Here is a 12,948-nt window from a genome sequence, read left to right on the forward strand (position 1 = left end):
ATTTTAATCATTCAAAAGTCAAAGTCAAAGCATCTCTTGGATGTTTTAACATCAGGCCATGCTTATACTTAAAAATAAGAAGACAGTACCTCAGGAAGAGAAGGTGATTCTACATCTTCCTCTTCTCCTAGTTCTAATGCTAACATGATATCTAGAGAATACGGTCACAGATAAATTAATGAAAACATGTGTTACTATGAATTTAAACACATACACAAGTCTATCTCCATTCATGAATATTTCAATAAAATAAAAGCAATAGCAGAAAAGTTGTTCAGGGGGTTCCAGATTTTCCGGAAGTAAAAAGGGGTAGTACTTGGGATACTTCTAAAGAAAGCAAGAGAAAAATATCTTCACGAATAAAGGATAATATATTTGGATCTACATACTTTCAGATTTTTCTCGTACTAGCATTTAATCATAGGAAAACAACTCACAAAGATTCACTAACTTACCACTTCTGTCATTTTTATGCACTCCACCAGCAGAAGTCAAACTGCCATTAACTGTTCTGGTGTCACATTTTCAATAATACCAACACCATCTTACTTTGCTTCCATTGCTGACTTTGCTGTTGCTTCCTAGAAGAACAGCACAAAACAAAAAACCAACTTCAGAAAAATATCACATTAATTAATTTGGTCACGCACTCACCCACTCAGAAAGACAAGCACATACTGTATCTGTCAAGTCATAGCCACGATCCGGGGAAGAGCTGGAAATATAAATAAAAGACAGAGTCTGTTCTATATGCTAGTAGTGGCAGAGATGCATGAAAACTGGTAAGGACAGAAAAATAGCATCCACTAGTTCTGCAAGAGAAGTGAATAACGTACAGTGAACGCACAAAGGAGAAAACACTTACATTTGGGAAGCTCAGCAAATGCTAGCAAGATAAGGCTGTATCTTAAAAGACAGACAAAGTGCGCAGGGAGAGTGTGAAGGGCATTCTATAATGGCAAAAAATCAAGTATGAAATAATATAGTAAGTGACAACACCTATGCAATATGGCAAAACTGGAACAGAGTTATTGACAATGGGATAGATAGAGATTACTGAAACATCAGGACGAAACAAAAAAAAAAAGAGCAGTGTTATGCTAGAACATGAATTTTCACCTTCAGATAAAGGGGATCCATTGAATAAGCAAAAGAGTGACATCGTCACATGTATATTTTAGAAAGGTCACTTTGGCAGCAATGTAGGAAGAATGTAAAGGAAGCAAAACCAGAAGAGTACTGCAAAATTATAGGTGAGAGAGTAAATTACAGAAATAACATATGAAAAATGGTAAGCAGGTACAAATTATCGAATGTGGTGAGTGACTGGATGCGGTGATTTCAGAGAAGTTTGGAGTCCAGGACGTTTCCTGTTCCAGGGCTGCTATTTATCAGACTAGGGAACACAAATGACAGAGCAGAATCCAGTCAGGGAAGAGGAAAGGGAAAGGGTCAGAAACAATGCCTTTAAACTAAGGCATATTAAATTAAAAGTACCCAGGGGACTTCCAAAGAAAATGTTAGGACCGCCTGAATGCCTCATTCAGTTAGCACCTGACTCTTGATTTTGGCTGTCATGATCTCACAGTTCATGGGTTCAAGCCCCCATTTGGTTTTGCGCTGACAGTGCAGGGTCTGCTTGGGGTTTTTTCTCTCTCCCTCTGTCTCTTTTCCCCTCCCCACTTGTGCTCTCTCTGTCTCTCTCTCCAATTAATAAATGAATAAACTTTAAAAAAAGAAAAACAAAGAAAATTCAGATCAATACACTTCCTGTAAGAAAACACCATCATAAATATCTATAAAACATATTAAACTGATATAATAATGCAAACTTACACAGAACTGTGAAAATGCGAAAAGGAAAGTAAAATGAGGCAGAAGTAAAGATGGCAGAGGAGAGGGATTAGAATTTCCCTTGTCCTTCAAACACAGCAGTATTAAGGTCAAAATACTTGGAATACCAGGAATACAGGCTGCAGAGGGACAAAACAATCTCCACAGGTGCAAAGACACAGGTTGGCAGGACAGTAGGGTGTGTATGTGGTTGGGAGAAATAAAATGGTCCGCACAGGAATGGAGTGGTGGAAGCCCTTTGGTGGAGAAATGAAAAGAAGGCAGAGAGAGAGGCTGTGGGAAGTGTATTTGGATATGAGAAAACCTGTCCAGGCCACAGAACAAGGAGAGGTCCAGAGAGCCAATTCTACTTGGCAAAACAGCCTTAGAAGCTAAAAAACAGAATTTTCAAGGTTGCCAGACTTTCTCTAGAAAAGAGCTGCCACCTCCCCTGCCTTGTGGGGAGGGAGCCGCCCTTTGGCTCTCAGGGAAACATTGGGAGAGAACACCTTGAGTATGGTGGAAAGGGGAGGTATTGCCCTGCCAAGGGAAAAAGATCCTGCAGACATGAGCCAGAGGCCCTTTGTCAACAGTGCAGAGTGGTGCTACTCCAAAATCAGATCTGAGCAAAGCGGGATCCTATAGGGTTTTGAATCCCAGCTCAGTGATCAGGGAGCACAGGAGACTTTGCAGCAGGGCAAGCCGAGCCCTCAGGGTATTCTGTGAGGACGGCCTAAACGGTAAGCTTTGAGACACCTTTTGTAGGCAGGAGAGATTGGGGTGTCGCCATTTTTCTCCCCATGACCAACATCGTGGGGCTTCAGGGAACGGACAGTGAGCCTCAGTGGAGGCAGGCCAATTACACAAAATCCTGCCTCTCTGTGCCTCGTAACTGCTTCTCTATGGGAGTGAGACTGACACTGATGGGACCAGACAGCCCCTCCCGTAGACCAGGACAGCCACCTGTCCTATGCACCAGTAGACAACTCTCCTCTCGTTTTCTATCTTTGTTTTCATTTGAATTTTTATTCTTTTTATCTTTTCTTCTCTTTTTTAATGTTTTTTTCTTAATTTTGAGAAAGTGAGTGATCAAGCAGGAGAGGTGCAGAGAGAGGGAGAGACAGAAGATACAATTATGGACAAAGATGACGCAGAGAAAGGAGGGAAAGGAAATTACTAGACCATGAGGCAGGTACTAGAGACCTAAGTGATTCTGAGAGATGAAATAATAGACACATCCTAGGAGTCTCAGAAGAAGAAGAGTGAGAGAAAGGGGCAGAAGGTTTATTTGAACAACTTATAGCTGAGAGCTTCCCTCATCTGGGGAAGGAAACAGGAATCCAAATCCTGGCGGCACAGAGAATCCCCTTCCAAGTCAACAAAACCAGGTCAACACCACGACATGTCATAGCGAAGCCGGAAAAATACAAAGATCAAGAGAGAATTCTGAAAGCAGCTAGGGACAAACGGGTCTTAATCGACAAGGGAAGACACATAAGGGTAGTAGCAGACCTGTCCAATGAAACTTGGCAGGGCAGAAGGGAGGGGTAGGAAACAGTCAATGTGCTGAATGGGAACATATGCAGCGAAGAATCCTTTCCCCAGCAAGGCTGTCATATGAATAGAGAGAGAAAGGCTTTCCCAGACAAACAAAACCTAATAGAGTTCATGACCACTAAACCAGCCCTGCAGGAGATCCTAGGGGGCGACTCTGTGAGTGGAAAGCAGCAGACACGACAAAGGACCAGAGGCTTCACCAAAAGCAGGAAACCTTCAGATAACACAATGACACTAAATCCATATCTTTAACTTATCACTCTGAATGTCAATGGACTCAATGCCCCAATCAAAAGACACAGGGAATCACAATGGATAAAACACAAAAACAAAACCAAAGAACAAGATCCATCTATATGCTGTCAACAAGACACTGATTTTAGACCCCAGGACACTTCCAGATTCAAAGAGAAGGTATGGGGAACCACCTATCATGCTACCAGAAGTCAAAAGAAAGTTGGAGTCGCCATTCTTCCACCAGACAGACGAGATTTTAAAACAAAGACTGTAGGAACAGATTCAGAAGGGCATTGGATCATAATTAAGGGGTCAATCCATCAAGAGGAGTTAACAATTGCAAATGTTTATGCCCCCAAAGGGAAATGCCCACATATATGAATCGATGAATCACAAACATGATTAAATGTATACATTCAAATACCATGATTTTAGACGATTTGAAGACTCCACTCATGGCAATAGGTGGATCGTCAAGGCAGAAAATCAGTAAGGACACATAGATCCAATGTGTCGTTGGACCAGATGTATTCAGATATACATAGATATATATTGGCCTAATATATATATTTATATACATGAGTATCAACACCGATATCTTGAGATCTTTTCATCCAACAGCAGTAGAATAAATATTATTCTTAAGTGAATATAGAACATTCTCCAATATAAATGACATCCTGTGTCACAAAACAGCCCTCCAAAATATAAAAGGTCTTAGATCATACCTTGCATATTTGAGATCAAACAACGAGCACTTTCTCATTCTTTCTCTCTCTCCCTCCCTTTCCAAGAGAAAAACAAACATTACAAAAGAATTTAGCCCAGCTGCTTCTAATAAAGAGAAAAAAAGAATAATAAGCCTTGTGAGGCAATGAGTCATGGATGAAAACTACACACAGACAATAGATTTCCATAACCAATATGTTGACAATGGAGTTGACAGAAAATGATGTACTAAAAGAACAGACACTAAAGAAAGGTTTTCTGCAAGGATATATTAGGGTAGGGGTAATTCATTAAAAAGGAGCCTGGTGGGGGGAACACATAGGTGGCTTAGTCAGCTCAGCGTCCACCTTCAGCTCATGAGTCATGATCTCACGGTTTGTGGGTTTCAGCCCCACATTAAGCTCTGTGTTGACAGCTCAGAGCCTGTAGCCTGCTTTGGATTCTGTCTACCTCTGTCTCTGCCCCTATCCCACTTGCACTCTGTGTCCCTCTCTGTCTCAAAAATAAGTAAACTTTAAAAAATAAAATAAACCTTAAAAATCATGGGGGACAAGAGGGGAAAAAGGAAAAAAAAACACATGACAAATCAATGAAGCATGAGCTTAAGACCAAAAAGAAAAGGAAAAATGGGAGCAAAATAAGGTAAGTGGAAACAACATACATTTTTCAACAGGTACATAAGTAGGATTGGGAATACACTATGAACAATAGTCTCTTTTAAGCCTTTTAAAGATATATGTGTATATATGTGTATATATATATGTGTGTATATATATGTATATGTATATATACGTGTATATATGTATATATATGTGTGTGTATATATATGGAAATTTATGTGTATATCTCTGGGTATTATCAATATCTATACATATCTCTATCTATATATCTATATATCTATAACTATCTATCTATCTATATATCATGTATACGTAAAAGAGAGGCTTTGATTCACAGTCTATCCCTAATAATACTGACGTTAATCACTCTAAAGTTATCTGGTTATAAATACTGTAATAAAGAATTTAATTTTTTTCACTATAAATAAATTTTTCAATTACTGGCATCTATCACTTCCGAAAAACTATAATTACTAGACTAACAAAAGAACAGAAAAAGAAAGGTTCCTAACACATCAACTTTCACTCTGGAGAAAGAATTGGGAATGAGAATTCTAGGAAGAAATGTAATGGGACACAGATGGGGTTAAACAAACAAAGGCTGAAGACTTTTTCTCTGCAATTCTAAGCTCAAAAAGGGAGGATACTAAAAATATACTGTAACCTTTCTTATGTAACTCCTCATGTCCTCATTAGAATTCATTTGCGCTTATACATGTTAAACACTAAAACAGAAAATAAACTGAAGCCTTACTTTTTAAATTCACATATTTAACTGTGATATATCATGCGTTTTTCATTACTTTTCAAATTCAATTCTATGGAATTCCATTTCCCTACTCATTTATTCACATTCAAAAACTATGATATTGCTTCTTCCAAGGAACACTTTATTCTAGCAGCTCCAGGAGTCAAACAAGTTTGTTTCCTAACCTCCAGGAGCTTATCATGATTTAGGGGCTTTGAAATGAATACTGAAATAAATATCAGATGTCTGAAACTTAAAATTTTAGAATCTGACACAAGGACTAGGAGGAGATAGTTTTCAAAGCTACAGTAGGAAATACTTCTGAAATAAGAAATTTGACAACTTGTCTATGAAGAGCCTCTGCTCATAGAGCTACTCTTTTCAGCAAAATACGTAGTCTTCGGGGAGATGCACCATTTTAACTTATTCTACATGGAGTTATTTCAAAACTACAGGGGTACACCTGTGTAAGGTAAATGTTGAGAAATAATGTAAACCTCTAAATTTCTACCTTTTCTAATATTATTTTCGTCTAAATGTAGAAAAAAGTATAGTACCAAAGGAAAACCCTGTATCTCACCAAGATGAAACTTGCCCGGGGCAGGGGGCAACCTACAATAGATACTTGGATCCAATAAGATTTTATTTAGTCATGAGTATTACCAGTCATATTACTACCACAGTAAGAAGCCTGATCCTTAACCAAATGTCATATTTCCTCCATTATGGGAAAGTTTTTGCCAATAAAATTTGACGGTCATATATTTTCCAGCCCATTTTTCAGCCTTCCCCTGTAGGATTTTCCAAGTACAATAAAACAAAATAAAACAAAATATTTAACGCGCCACATACCCGTAAAGTAGTTTGTTCTTTCTAACTTTCCATGACACACATAAAGTGATGAAACTCAGTCTCGTCTTAAATGTTCAGAGTAAATAAGGGAGAAAACTCAATTCAGAGCAGGAAAGTGAGTTTCACAGGAGGGTACTTTACCTTGGTAACAAAATCTAAGACTTGGCTACATGATGTAGACCATGAATCATCAGCACCAGGTTTGTCGGAAAGCCTTTAGAGCAAAAAAAATACAACGAAAATATTTTCATTCATTTAAAAACAAACATTAAAAAGTTAAGGGAAAGGTCACCTATCTGTTTATTCCACGAAGTTTCTTGGTATAATTAACAGTTGGAGTCTGGTTTTTTGATTAAGTTTTATTTTAATTCCAGTAATAGTAACATCCAGAGTTCCTAATGATGGTAAAAACAAGGGACTAGTTACCACTGCACTAATTACTTTTGTTAGCACTAGTGGTCCAACATATAAGGGCAAATGGTTGGACTAACCTAGGTTTTTAAGAAAACCCTAAATTAGAATTCCGACTTTACCTTTGACATTCTGAGTTGATCTGCCCTAGGATCCGGATCTTCATCTCAGTGCTGCTGAGGAACCAGAGAATGGATGTGAAAGCTACACAAGCTGACAGGCAAACCCATCAGCTACTCATTAACTATGCAATCATGGGCGATTAATCAACCTCCCTGAAACACAGTTGCAAAAGTAATAAAAAGTAGGCTACAAAAACACAGCTACTTTGCAAAGCTATGCAATGACTATATAACTGAACAGATGTTATGCATAGGATATAGTGTCTAGTCCAGGTTAGGACACTCAACAACTGCTAATGTTCTCTGTTTTCCCTTAGGACGCACATAATTTTCAGTTCATTCATTTCATTTCCTTTCATTTAATTTTCCGTTTCATTTCATTTCATTCCTTTATACTTTGAGAGTGACTGCACATAGGAAGAGGGAAAGATATCCCAAGGAGGCTGTCAGCGCAAAACCCGACGTGGGGCTTGAACTCACAAACCTGAGGTGAAATCAAGAGTCACACACTTACCCGACTGAGCCCCCCATGTGCCCCAAAAATGTCATTTTTACAATCCATAAAAATCCTACCTGGTTATAGAGTCTTCCTCAACATTCTTATCTGCTCCTAAAGAAGAAAGCAAAATACATGTTAAATCAACAATCGAAAATTTGAGGAAAATACAAGTGTATGGCTAACCATTTGTTGAAGAGTATTCCTTTGGGACCACAACTGGAAAGCACACTACACTGAATGGTAATTATACGATTGGTAGGCTTAAAGTACAAAGAAATCTTACTTTCTCCTCTTTATTGACCAAAAGCAAGAATGGGTTTTATCGGAATTTGACACCTAAGGGTGAACTGATGCTTACAATTGCCATCAATGACTGACTCTGACACTGGAGGAAAAGTTATCGTTAGGAGAATGATTATCATGAGCTGACAATGTCAAACTGAAACTAGCATGGATTTTCTGGACTTCCACTATTGGAGTTGAAAGAGAGTATCTTTATTTTGCTGTAACACAGCAGAACTTCCCCAGCCATTTAGTAGAGACTGTTCAGTTTTAGTATGAAAGAACCCCTCACAAAATGAGCTCTATAGCTATTGTACTATGCAGCATGACCAAACCATAGCAAACAGACTCTCCCTGGCCTTATTTCCAATGGCAAGTTAGGTAAGAAAAATTTGGCATTCCAGTTTGATAAAGATATAACCTCTTGAAACTGTCCCCTTCCATTGCTAGATAATCTATCTACACCCACTGCACATCACAGAAGTGGATAATCCCAATGTGAGTGCTATGTAGTGGTTCATGATGTCATTTTTCTCAATCCTCCCCATTAGGTGACACACATCTAGAGCAATCATGCTTTTTTTCATGGAAGGCATATATCACAGATCCTCTACTGATGAGCAAAAAAAAAAAAACACAAAAAAACAAAAAACAAAAAACAAAAAACAAACAAAAAAAAAACCAAAGGGAAGAGAATATCTTGAATGCCTACATTCAATTACTGGGGAATTTTAATTTTTTAAACAATCAAAGATATCCACTGTGTGATTCTTACTATATGACACTCTGGAAAGAGCAAGACTACGGAGGTAAGGGTTGGGGGGAATGTAGGGATAAAGGGGCACAGCACAGAGGACTTTTAAGGCAGTGAAACTCTTTCACACGATACCACAAAGGTGGATTCACATCCAAAAGGTGGATACCCATTTGTTAAAACTCATAGAATGTATAACACCAAGGATGAACACTAATGCAAATTAGAGACTTTGCCTGAAAATGTTGAGTTAGTGTCCATATAAAATGCACCACTGTTTTCAGGCTGTCTGGGTGGCTCAGTTGGTTCAGCGTCCAACTCTGGATCTGAGCTCCGGTCATGATCTCACAGTTCGTGGGATCAAGTCCTCCATCAGGCTCTATGCTGACAGCACAGGATTCTTTTCTCCCTCTGCCTCTGCCCCTTGGTTGCTTACATGCATGCAAGCTCCTTTGCTCAAAACTAAACCAAGGAACTGAAAAAAAATACTACTAAAAATGGGCCAATGTCGTGCAAGATTTGAGAACAGGGGAGGCTAGCCGTGTACGCGTGCATGGTAGGGTATATGGAGACTCTCTGTAATTTCTAGTATATTTTACAGTGAACTTAAAACTGCTGTAAAAAATAAAGCTTATTAAATGTATAAAACAACAAAAACAACAAAATATGGTACCCATTGAAGCTACTGTTAGCATATATGAATGCATGATAGAGTCACCTTGAAAATTAAGATAGAGATCAAAGTAAAACAATAGGGGTACTGGCTCCCATATGGAGGTATATGAAAATACATAAAACTTAATAAAAAAATACAAAAGTTATTCGTATACTTAGGCAAGAAAACAATTGATGAATATGATCCAATATCATATATAAACAGGGGTGCAGCACTATAGGAATCAAACCTGGGTTTTCCATATAATGAAGAGATTTTATTCTAATTTTAAATCAAAAATCATTATGTTGATCGTATCTAAGAATCATAATGAAAGCTTAATCACATAAAAAAAAGATTATAATGACCTAATATTACCCTAGTAATTTTTGTACAAATATCTACATATGGATGATGAAACGGAAACCAGTACCATGGTAACCATATTACTTGCTGGTAAAAGAAAATTGGAAGACACCAACAAAAATGACGTCAGTGTTATAATTCCTATGCAGAAAATGTTTCATCCAGCAAGCCAAAGACGGCTACCCTCGGAACATCCTACTCGAATGACTGGCGCTTGGTTGTTCCCTGGGATCTTGGATTTAAGGAAGGTTCCCACCATTTCCTAGCTGGTTAAGAGTAGTTCACTGTGCTTAAGTGCTGGTACAATCAATGTGCTTATGGCCGTACACTTGATTTCCTTTCTGAAACCTGGAATTTTGGGACATGCGAAGAAGATGCCTATGTGATTAGCATTTGATGAAAACCTCGGGCACTGAGTATCCATAAGCCTCGTACTGGCAGACAACATTTCACTTGTGCTGTCCTAATTTCATGCTGGAGGAATTCAGTACATCCTGCTAACTCCATAGAGAAAGGATTCCTGGAAGCCTGCGCTTGGTCTCCTCTGGACTTCACCCAATGCACCTTTTCTCTGTGCTGATTGGCCTTTCTAGTCTGTCCCCATACCAATCCACAGGCATGAGTACAACTATATGCTGAGGTCTGGGAGTGCTTCTAGTCAATAATCAAATCTGGATGACGTTGAGGTGTCTTTAACACCACTGTGTAATATGAAATTTTTATTATTGGGGTTGATGTCTTATACGTGGTTACAGTCAGAAGGTTATGTCACAGAACACCTTTCTTGGAAACTCTTTTTCTTGGAATTTGCCTTGAAAATTCCTACATTTCTACTTATCCATTTGAAGAAAGGTTTAAAAGGAATAGATGAAATCATGATGTCAGAAAGTGTGAAACAAGCAAAAATCCTATTTTTTTCAGAAAAAATAAAGAATCCTAGTGGTTGCCACTATGTTCTACCATATACAAGTTCCTCTCAAATATGAAAAATCAGTTAATTTACTCCAACAAACTAGGACTTAGTTCATTTTTCTGGAAGATCAGAATCAAAAGAAGTAACAGGGATTGTTCTAGAAAAAACAGAACTATCAGACCCAGGATAAAAACATACAAATGATTATAGTTTTCTGTTTGTTTCGTTTCCTTAATTTCTTAGAAAATTAAAAATATAGTTCACCTATTAAGGGCAATTATTGCCAAAATAATCAAAAAGTCATAATTAATGTGTCCTCATTCCTGCGGCTATCCTCTGTTCATCTGACAAAGTCCGACTCATTCTTCATGTCCAGTTTAAAGGCTGGCACACAACCTGGAAACCTCTGAATCTTCTGAGAGTTCTCTCTCACCCCATAACTTTTTATATTCAGGAATCACAAATTCGTATTAACTATACTCTTTCGGTCTCTGCTTTATCTTTCCCCTGCCACTGCCCTAGTCAAACATGAGTTCTTAACTGATGATTTTCGCAGGAAAAAAAAAAGCCACCAAATATTGTTATTTCTAAAATGAACAAAAAAATTAACCAAAACAAATGAGAAAAACACGAGGCCCAGGAGAAGAAATTAATGGAATAAATTGAAATCCCTGACGTTTTCAATCCACACAACTGACAATTTCACAAAGGATTAATACTAGGCTAAGAAAACAACAGCTTCCTTTGCCTCCCAGTCTCTTGAGAGTTCAGAAAACTACGGCCACAGGCCAAATCAAACCTTCCATCTGGTTCTATAACAGTGTTTTATTGGGGCATAGTCCCTTGTCTTCACTTACATATTGCTGTGGCTGTTTTCACACTACAAGGGCAGAGCTGAGAGACCACATCACCTAAAATATTCACTGACTCTTTAGGAAAAAGGCTTGGTGATCTGTATTTTATGCCATAACCAGAGTGTCCTAACTCAAATCTAATCTTATTAGTCTTCTGCTTCAAATTCTCCAAAATCCCTGCATCAAATACTGCTGGCTCCCTCCCTAAGAGCCATTCCATATTCTTCTTGCTAGAGAATCACAAATTTATTTGGATATTTATTGTCTCCATACACAAAGAAGGTGGCCTCACCCTGGTTTCAAAAACAGAAAGGATTACTCTAAGCTAATCACAGTACCTGATTTACCAGAGACCAGTTTAGGACTCTGTGATGTTACCTAGTCTTTAAAATGTTAGAGGAGGTCTACTGCAAGCCTCTTCCTAGTGAAAAGAAACACCTAAAGAAAAGCAGTCCTTCCCACCCACTTGATGTTGCCATGTGAGAATATGATACCTGGAGCTATTGCTAATTAGCCACCCTGGAAAGGAGAAATAAAAATACCAGCAATTGCAAAACTGAACAAGAGATGACTGGGATCCTGATGACATCACTGAACCATCAAAACATTTCTGGTTCCTACTGTTTTAGTCACTGTTAGAAGTCACCTATTATTTGCCGCTAAAAGCATTTTACCGAAGAAATGTCCCAAGGCCTATCGGGTAAGATCCACTCCTTTCTATAGCACTAACAAACTTCCATAAGCTTGTCTTACCTAGGTATTCACCTCATTCCCAACATTTGCCATAGCACGCGTTTTCTACCTGCAAAACCCAGCTGCTCTTAAATCCTGCTAAGTTCACTCGTACACCTTCACCTCTGCACTGCTGTGTACTCCGCCAAAAACGTAATCGTGACAGTTTACAAACATTGTCAAACATACAAATGTTTGTCCTTCTGCCTCTCTACCTGGCAAATTGAACTACTCACTCTGCACGCTTACCATAGATTCTACCCCGTCTTTGAAAACTCGGATTCCTCACCGGGAACTTACGGTAACTGGAACAAATGCCAATACAAAACGAAAACGATAATTATAAGCTCCACGAGACTATGGCACCTAGGAAGCACTAAATAGAGTAAATAATACAAAAGACAGTGATAACAACAAACTCCTGTGGTGCAGAAACTGGTTTTTGAATATTTGTATTCTACAACAACAGGATAACAGTAGCTAACAGGCACTTAAGAGTTACTTGTGAAGTGAACAAATGGACATGAATAAAAATGAATTCCTTTGAAAATTACTTTTAAAAACCACAGAAAGTTTTCTCTTTCAAAAACCGCAGGGACAGCTCTATTCTTTTATGAGCACCTTAATGATCAAAACTCTGTCTCTTCTATCTTTGACTTTCCTGTAACTTCCAAAACTAACTTACAGAAGTTCTTTGGTAACAGTCTACAAAGTTAAAACTTTCTACTTTTCAGATGGTACAGTGCACTAGTGTCCAGCTTTGGCTCAGGTCATGATCTCAGTT

The 12,948-nt window shown here is 38.3% G+C and overlaps 1 long non-coding RNA gene across 2 annotated transcripts in view; it reads right to left on the reverse strand.

Annotated features, from left to right (window-relative positions):
* The window catches only part of LOC109261525 (uncharacterized), a 265,266-nt gene that overhangs the window by 155,836 nt on the left and 96,482 nt on the right, over nt 1–12,948 (reverse strand). The window contains exons 2-4 of one of the 2 annotated variants that reach the window (XR_008424690.1): nt 7,683–7,719; nt 6,718–6,790; nt 508–581 (exon numbers count right to left, since the gene is read on the reverse strand). This is a non-coding gene — a long non-coding RNA (uncharacterized LOC109261525). Of the gene's footprint in view, nt 1–507; nt 582–6,717; nt 6,791–7,682; nt 7,720–12,948 lie in introns of those variants that run through there. The other variant, XR_008424689.1, reaches the window with a different exon arrangement.

The sequence above is a fragment of the Panthera pardus genome, unplaced genomic scaffold (assembly GCF_024362965.1).
Source record: "Panthera pardus isolate Hobbes unplaced genomic scaffold, ASM2436296v1 HiC_scaffold_21, whole genome shotgun sequence".
Lineage (NCBI taxonomy): Eukaryota > Metazoa > Chordata > Mammalia > Carnivora > Felidae > Panthera > Panthera pardus.